The sequence below is a fragment of the Crocuta crocuta genome, unplaced genomic scaffold (assembly GCF_008692635.1).
Source record: "Crocuta crocuta isolate KB4526 unplaced genomic scaffold, BGI_CrCroc_1.0 scaffold233, whole genome shotgun sequence".
NCBI lineage: Eukaryota > Metazoa > Chordata > Mammalia > Carnivora > Hyaenidae > Crocuta > Crocuta crocuta.
Genome location: NW_027529526.1, coordinates 708721 through 718015, shown reverse-complemented (window position 1 = coordinate 718015; position 9295 = coordinate 708721). Strand labels below are relative to the sequence as shown.

Genomic DNA, 9295 nt, shown 5'->3' with positions numbered 1-9295 from the left:
ATTTTTTTAAATGTTTATTTTTGAGAGACAGAGCATGAGTGGGGGAGGGGCAGAGAGCTAGAGGGAGACACAGAATCTGAAGCAGGCAGGCTCCAGGCTCCCAGCTGTCAGCACAGAGCCGAACACAGGGATCGAACCCACAAACTATTAGATCTTGACCTGAGTCAAAGTTGGACACTTAACCACCAGAGCCCACAGGTGCCCCTGTTTTTCTTTTTCAAGATTGCTATAGCTATTCAAGGTCTTCTGTGGTTCCATACAAATTTCAGGATTGTTCTACTTCTGTGAAAAATGCCATTGGTATCTTGATAGAGATTACATTAAGTGTGTAGATTGCTTTGGGTAGTATAGACATTTTAAAAATGTTTGCTTTTCCAGTCCATGAGTATAGAATGTCTTTCCATTCTTTGTGTCATCTTCAATTTCTTTCATTTGTGTTTTATAATTTTCATAGTACAGATCTTTTAACTCTTTGGTTAGGTTTATTCCTAAGTGTCTTACTTTTCATGCAACTATAAGTGGGATTGTTTTCTTAATTTCTCTTTATACTGCTTCATTATTGGTATATAGAAATGCAACAGATTTCCATATGTCGATTTTGTATCCTGCAACTTTACTGAATTTGTTAATCAGTTCTAGCATTTTTTTGGTAGACTGTTTCAGGTGTTCTTTCTTTTTTTTTAAAATTTACGTGTTTATTTTAGAGAGAGAGAAAGAACACAAATGGAGGAGAGGCAGGGAAAGAGGGAGAGAGAGAATCCCAGACAGGCTCTACCCTCTCAGTGTGAGCCTGACGTGGGGCTTGTATCCATGAACTGTGAGATCATGACCTGAGCCAAAGTCAGACACTTAACCAACAGAGCCACCCAAGTGCCCCTTTTTGGGTTTTCTATATGTAGTATCATGTCATCTGCAAATAGTGAAAGTCTTCCTTCTTCCTTATCAATTTGGACGCCTTTTAATTATTTTGTTGTCTGATTGCTGTGGCTATGACTCAGTCTTTAGTTTTCTCTTTTTCTAAATTCACCTCCTTGGTGACCTCATCTACCTTGTGGCCTCCCAATAGACTCCTGAAGTTACAGCTTTGGCTCAGATTTTCTCAAAACTCTAGACTCTTCATCTATCTGATTGCTTGCTTGGATCTCCCCTTGGCCTTGACCTCTGGCCTGGGATAGTCTCTCCGCACCTACGAGAGAAGGCCAGTGTGGCTGGAGCATATCATGCGAGTGGGAGGAGGATGCTAGAGATGAGGTTGGAGAGGAAGGCAAAGGTCAGATAATTAGGGCCTTGAGGCCATAGGAAGGAGTTTAGTCTCCCTGATCTAATTGAGATATTTAAAGAACACTCTAGCTGTCATGTAGAGAAGGTATTGAAGAAGGGTAAGAAATACAGAAAATGGAAACTCAATAAAGAGTCTTTTGCAATAATCCAGATAAGGGATGATGGTGACTTAGTCCAAGAAGCATTGGAGATGGAGAGAAATGGACAGAGAATGGATAATTTTGAAAATATTATCACAGCCACAATTGGACTGGTTAGAGGATCCAATTTAGAACATGAGGGAAAAAGAGAAATCAGGATAACTTCCAGGTGTTAGACTTAATAATTTCGATGATGGTACCATTTATTGATAGAAGTAGAAGGCAGTAGCTCCTTAATTTTTTCATGTTATCACACACACACACACACACACACACACACACAAAATAACACTTGTAAGACACAGTAGTAAACTGGAGGGGATTTGCAGATGTCTATATGAGGTTTGGTGAATTTTTTTCATTGTATTTTCTTTATATATCCTGTAATGATGATAAGAAAAATAAAATACAAAGTACTAAGGAAGATGTGTCAAATATTTTTAAAAATAACTCTGCAATAGAATCTTCTAAAAACTGTAATGCTGAATTTGCTTTGGAACCCTGCTTGGAAACAATGAGCTACATTGCTTTAGTGAACATGACTTTTTTTTTATTTTTATTTTTTTTATATCAGGTTTCAAACTTGAAGTAGCTACACCCAATCCTGATCAAGACTGTTTAGTGGTAAGCTCCTCAACTTCTTAAAAAACTCAACCTTTTTCACACAGGAGACAAAATTAGAAATAGTTTTGCAACCATTCAAAAATGTCAAGAATTGAAATGAAACTTAAGAACTTTTAAGGTCTCCATTGAAATCTCTTGTATTATTTCTAATGGATTTAAAATCCAGTCGAATATTTCCATTTGTCTATTTGTTTATTCAATTATTTATTGAGGCTTGCTAAGTGCCAGATACTATTCTAGGCACGTAAATAGCTAATACATCGAAATTAACAATGAAGCTCTAAGTTGCAGAATCAGCTTGCTTGCCATTAGCTCGTCTGTCATCTGGTCTATGTGAAGGGAGAGGGTGGAAGCCACCACCTGCAGCCTCACCTGCGTGGCCTCCAGCCCCTCTTTATCCAGTACTCTGTGTTCCTTGGGCACCCAGAACTCCTCCAGTAGCTGCATGGTGCTCTGCAGCTGTCTGCCAAAGAAGAGATTCTTGGCCAGGCTCAATCCATCGGGCAGAAAAGTGAGGTCCAGGCGTGGCTCATTTTGTTGGCTGGTTTTGGGGCTCATGCGATTGCTGGCATAAAAGCAGTGGCTGCTTTCAGAGGATGCTTGGGTAGCTGCATAGCACCCCTGATGGCCCCAGAATCCAATCGGCCAGCCTCCTAAGCTGACATCTCCTGGCACACCCAGGTGCTGTGGTGCTTTGTGTAAGGTGCTCTCCCTTAACCAGTTCTAGTCAGTGAGCAGAATTGTTATGAACAAAATTGTGTCCTCCTTCTCCCTAAATTCACATGTGAGGTCCTACCTTCCAACATGACTGTTTGGAGACAGAGCCTTCATGGGGGGGATTAAGGTTAAATGAGATCATAAGGGTGGGGCTGGTTTGAAGAGAAACAGGGAAACAGACACACAGAGGAAAGGCCATGTGAGGACACTGAGAACACAGTGAGAAGACGGCCATCTGCAAGCTAAGGAGAGAGGCCGATACCTTGATCTTGGACATCCAGCCTCTTTCTTTTTTTTTTTTAATGTTTTATTTATTTTTGAGACAGAGACAGAGCATGAGAGGGGGAGGGGCAGAGAGACAGGGAGGTACAGAATTCGAAGCAGGCTCTGAGCTGTCAGCACGGAGACCGACACGGGGCTCGAACCCACAAACGTGAGATCATGACCTGAGCCGACGTCGGAGGCTTAACCAACCGAGCCACCCAGGTGCCCCTCCAGCCTCTTTACTTCTGAGAAAATTAATTTCTGCTGTTTAAGCCACCTGGTCTGCAGCATTTGGTTGTGGTAGGCCTAGCAGACATTTAGGAACTGGGCCAAATGCAGGGGTTATCAAACCTGAGGCGCTTTAGGCACTATTCATTAGCCTGGGTTTGCCCCTCAGAAATTCCGATTTGACTGGCTCGGTGTGTAGCCTGAATGTTTTAGAAGTTTCACAGGTAAGCCTAAATGTCAACCAGAGTGAGAACTGCTGAGGGAATGGGTATGAAACTTCAAGGAAACAGATTCAATTCTACCGGAAAAACAAACAAACTTTTGTTTGGCATCTGCCTGGCAAAATGGGGAAACCCCCTTCACTGTAAGTATCTAAGCAGACATTGGTAAGAGTGCACCTGATCACCAGACGACCATTCCTGCCAGCAGATGGAACATCTGTCCTGTCACCCCCAAGGTCCGTCTTCCCCTTCACCTGGCCCCATACACTGTGGACGATCTACGAGGGCACCCAGGATTGATGTCACTCTGTAGTTTCTGAGCCCACCACTCATTCCCTGCCATGTCTTACGTGGCTGTTTCTCTGTGCCCTTCTAGGCCCTCACCATTAATGGAGAGGCTAAACTTGATGTATCCTATGGTTTTTTCCAGATCTCAGATTTCTTCATTTTAATCAAGTAAAAATATAGCTTCCTGATTGTAACAGGAGATGAGAATTAAGTTAGCAACTTCAAGCCATATCGAGTTCCTCTCCAAGAGAAAGGCAGATTTAGTCAATGAGCTATGCCTATTTCAACACAAATTGAATTAGCGGAAAATGAAAGGGTCACCTGCTGAAGATGTCCCTTTGGCCCTGTGCGAGAAATGCTTTCTTAGCCTGACTGCCTGGGAAAGCTTAAATTTGTTGCGGGCACACCTGTCATCCTCATTGGTAGGGTTGTTTTGTTTTGTTTTGTTTTGTTTGCCGTAAGATGCTTATTATCCTGCAAGTCAGTCCAGTAGGTCAATACTGGACAGAAAAGAGAGGCAGTTTCAGACATTTAAATGATGTCTGTACACCCTAACCAGTGCTGGAAATCGTGGACTTTTGTGGAAGGGGAGACTTCAGAGGCCCTTCTTCCCTTAGCCTTAGAACCTGCCTTGGGTTTGCCTTCCCGTGGGTTGGGTGCTTCCTTGTCAGGGATTTTGGGACCCAGCCTACTCTTGTGACTTTGGATACTCTTCCCCAACTTTCCCCTTTGAGATTCTCTCCCAATAAGGGTAGCTAGAGACTAGGGTGCACCCTGCTTTGCTGCCCCTTTCATGCCACATCTGAAACTAGCTGTGACATTTTGGCATTGAACTGTTTTATGACTGATAACGTGAGAAACAGGCAGGAAATAACAAGAGTAGCCAACTTGAAAATACTACTGTGATTTTAAAGAATTATATACTTTTAAGTTTATTTATTTATTTTGAGATAGAGAAAGGGTGCGTACTTGAGGGGAAGGGGTGGAAAGAAGTGGGGAGAGAGAGAGAGAGACAGAGAGAGAGACCCAAGCAGTCTCCACACTTTCAGTTTGGAGCCCAATGCAGAGCTCAAACTCACAAACCGTGACATCATGATCTGAGCTGAAACAAAGAGTTGGACTCTTAATGACTGAACCTAGGTGCCCCAATTTTAAAGACTTTTAGAATTCAGAGTCAAAGCCCCTGACCTGCTTTCTTCTTTCTGAGATGGAAACTAAAAGCCTATAATGAGAATGGACATTATCAACTTCTTATTCTGTGTTAACCTCTTAGGCATTCTCAGGGTTTCTTAGGAAACAGACCCATAGGATACACACACACACACACACACACACACACATACACACACACACATGAATATATACACATAGGGATAGACATATATATATATAGAGAGAGAGGTATTTATTTTAAAGAATTTTGGAGGCTAGAAAGCCTGAAATCTGTAGGGCAGGCTGGCAAACTAGAAACTCAGGCAGAATTGATGCTGCAGTTTTGAGGCAGAATTCCTTCTTTGGAGAACCTTTCTTTCTCTTAGGACCTTCAACTGATTGAATGAAACCTACCCATATTCTCAAGGGAAATCTCCTTTCCTTAAGGTCAGCCAGTTTAGGTATTTACCACTTCTTCAAAACACCTTCACAGCAACGCTTAGGTTAGTGTTTGATGAAATAACTGAGTGTGATAGCCTAGCTAAGTTGACACCTAAAACTAACCATTAGCTGGCCAGCAACCTCTGGGCCCAATATTTGATTCTGTGTCTGGAGTCCCCTGGAATTCACGGGGAAACATTATTTATGACCTTAATTTCTCTTTCTTAAATGATCCTAGTCTCTCAGTGGAGATTGCCCCCATTGAAAAATTAGTTTTGAAAGTCAAAGTCAAAGAGGGTGATAGAATGACGTTGATGGAAAGGACCTTTACAGAAGCTCTCTTAAATAATTGTCACTTCACTAATTCAGATAAAACCCTGCTTTCCATTCTCTTTATACAGAGCCAGGCTTGAGGCCCTATGAATCCTCCTGGTTTGTTGAGGACTCAGCAACACACTATGCGTGTCTACCCTCGTCGGCTGAGCTGTATACTTACCAACAGTGAGTTGTCTGTTCTCAAACTTGTTTATGCCAGTTGCTCTTGCTACTCTTTCCTTAATTGTAAATCAAGGGGCTTGACCAGATCATCTTTCTGTCCCTCTTCTCATCATCCTCCCCTGATTTCTTTCCTCTCTAAACCTCAACCAACCAAAGGCAGAAGAGCAGTGGGCACACTCTAGGACCTGTCAAAGATCTACCTCTTTGTTGAAGATATACCACTGGAATTCAAAAATATTTCAATGGGCAAAACTACTCTTTGGTAGGTCTCCTTAATCAATCATGATGGTACTGCTGTGTAACGTTTGGATTGTACAGCTGTATATAGATCCTAATGAGGCTGGAAAGAGGGCAAGATGGGCAGGGTGGTCATGTCAGATGGCGACAAGGTTGGCGGGGGCTGGGCCGGGCCATCTCCAATGGCCCAGGCATGACTGAGTGCTGTTGGCTTTTGTGGCCTTCAGGTTCTGCCTGATTATTGGTCACTAGCCCATGCTATAAGAAGAAGACACAGTAAACATGGTTCTGATGGGTGCTGGAGCCTCTAATAATAAGTCTAATCAATCTTGCTGACACTTCCTCTTTCAGCTAGTGCTGTGACAAATTGTTTCTTTGCTGAAGTTCATCCCACATATCAGTGGTGTTTGTGTGTGTGTGTATGGGTGTGTATTTTGGGGTTAGGGATTGCTTAAGGAAGTGCCTAAATTTTAAGAAACCATGGAGTGCGTGGTGGAGGTCACGAAGTAACTAGTTCTCAGTTTATCTCATGTGGGTCTTCTCATTTAATTTTAATCCCAAATGGAGAAAGTGGCTTTTAATTCTAGTCTGTGAGCATTTCTACTTTATGTTTTGGAATGTTTTAGCTTCAACTGACTAAATGAAAAGTTCCTTTATTGAGTTATTGTATATAATTTAAATCCCTTCTCTGGAACCCTAGGCATGCTGACATTTCCATAAAATATTCCTATCCAAGGCAGGAAGATTTCCATTGGGAAAAAATTTAGTAACAGAAACCTTTGTCTGTCTGTATCCATTGATAAAATCCACTGGTTTTGCTCTCTCCATGTATTGTGGGTATACCCTCCACTTTGTATCAGTAATTTTGAGTTTCTGATGTAGAATTTCATACATTTGAGGATTGGAGGAAAATTTGGGGGGTAAGAACCTTGTAACAATGACATATGGTTACGGGGTCGCTTAGGGTCTTTTGAGTTACAGCATTCTTCGTACTATATTTTTGTATATTTTATCAGTAATTTTATTCAAGTGTCATACTAGCACCTTAATGCCAATATGTGATAATCTTGTTATTTCCTGGCCCATATATTTTTATATTCTCTTTTTCTATACTCTACTTTAGTAACTAGAACCATGAAGCTCAGAGCTGTCTAAGCTAGATCCCAAAGGGCATCCTAGACTTTTCTCTCTCTTTTGTGCTCTCCACCTAGGGAAAATATATAATTTATCCCTCATATTAGAACCGTTTTGTAAATCCAAGGGGGCACTGTTGATGATTAGGCCAGGACAACAGATATAGATTGAAATTGTATTGGGCAAACTGGGACCTAAGGTCTCCAAATGATCTCCATTGTACTCCTTAAATGCCATTCAACCTGTTTCCTCCTTTCACTTGCCTTTGCCATTGCTTTGGTTTAAGCCCTCATCAGCCCTGACCTGGACTGTTATACTAGCTTCCTAACTAGTCTCTCTGCTTCCAGGCCTGGCCTTCTTCAATTCATCCATGCCATGTAGGTCACACTCTGGCTTAAATCATCTCAGTTGCTCTATGGACTAGAGGATAAAGACCAGACTCCTTAGTATAGAACACAAGGCCCTTCTTGATGGCTTTTTTCATTTCCAGCATCATTCCTGCCCATTTCTTCTCTGCATCCACTTTAGTCTTTCTGACTTGCTTGCACTACCCGACACAAACCATCATGTGTCATGTTTTTGTACATGATATTCTTTTGCTTAAATTGCTTAGCCCTCTGGCTGCCTGCCTGAAATAATTCAAGATTTAGCTCAAAGGATCATGGACTTTAATAATATTACAATGTGTGTATTTAGCATAAGAGTTCGTTTTCAAGAAGTTTTGGGCCTCAGGACCCCTACTGATCTTTGTGTGAACTTTAAACAGGGGACCCTCTGGGCAATTACAGCTCCCATAAGCTCACAGTTGGAAGGCAGAGATTGGCCTAGATTTTGGACCACCATTCCTACCCACTTTTTGTTCAGTGCACAGACTATATTCCAAACCAAAGTTGCAGGTCATGCCAATACTCTGCACGTAGTAGAGCCTGTAGAATATCTGATGGCTGAACTTCTTCTAGGCTGTGAAATCACCTAGTTTCATCATTGTTACACCAAGTCTGCCGAAGGGCATGTGCTATAACGCCACCCTCCCTGTTGGCTACTCTCTTCTCTCTGAAGTTTCCCTCTTATTTGCTGCCACTGTCCTCCAGCCCCATCACACTGGACTCTTCCCAGTGAGTCCTTTGGTCATTTGTTTCATTTTCTTGCCATCTCTTTTGGCTGGTAAATGCCAGTTCAGATTGTCCATGTCTTTTTGTTTTTCAGAATGATATTGACTTATGTCCATACACGTAACCTTACCTTCTTGACCTGCTCATTTGGTAAGCGCAGCAATTTATAGTCATCATTATTCATGTGATTTCTTGGTGAGAATATATGCTTTTATGGTATTTCTGAGGTTGCCAATGAGAGCAACTTAATCTGAATAAAGTTAAGGAAAAGGGGTCTTAAGTATGTGGATTCTGCTATGTCTAGTGGACACCAGGGACAGGGTTGCAGCGGCCTCAGAGCACCTGGGACAAGACACAAGAATGCCATCAGGACTCTCTCTGTCTCTTGCATTTCCTAAACCATTTCCTAAGCATGTCTGCTTTATTTATCTCTCTGCTAAATTGTTGTCTCTGTTTTTCTGGTTACACAATAACAAAAAAAGGTCATTGAGAGGCTGTGGGTTTTTGTGGTACAACTTTATCTGTCTGAGGGATTGAATGACTCTCTTAATGCCACTTCTAAATTTCTGAGCCAAAGTGTTGGTGTTTCAGCGTGAGCCAGATGTACTGTCCTGGACCAGTGGGAACATCAAATAAGAGCATGGTAGCTTCGGGGCACCTGGGCGGCTCAGTCGGTTAAGCGTCTGGCTTCGGCTCAGGTCATGATCTCATGGTTTTTGGGTTCGAGCCCCGCATCAGGCTCTGTGCTGACAGCTAGCTCAGAGCCTGGAGCCTGTTTCCAGATTCTTTATCTCCTTCTGTCTTTGAAACTCCCCTGCTCATGTGGTCGGTCTCTCTCTCTCTCCCAAAAATAAATAAGACATTAAAAAAAAAGAGCATGGGGGCGCTTGGGTGGCTTAGTCGGTTAAGCGTCCGACTTTCGCTTAGGCATGATCTCGCGGTTCCTGGGTTCGAGCCC

General features: G+C 42.3%; 1 long non-coding RNA gene across 1 annotated transcript in view; it reads left to right on the top strand.

Annotated features, from left to right (window-relative positions):
- Positions 1 to 1992: 1992 nt before the first annotated feature.
- The window catches only part of LOC144229080 (uncharacterized), a 57443-nt gene continuing 50140 nt past the window's right edge, over positions 1993 to 9295 (top strand). The window contains exons 1-2 of the long non-coding RNA XR_013334348.1: positions 1993 to 2045; positions 5758 to 5857. This is a non-coding gene — a long non-coding RNA (uncharacterized LOC144229080). The remainder of the gene's footprint in view (positions 2046 to 5757; positions 5858 to 9295) is intronic.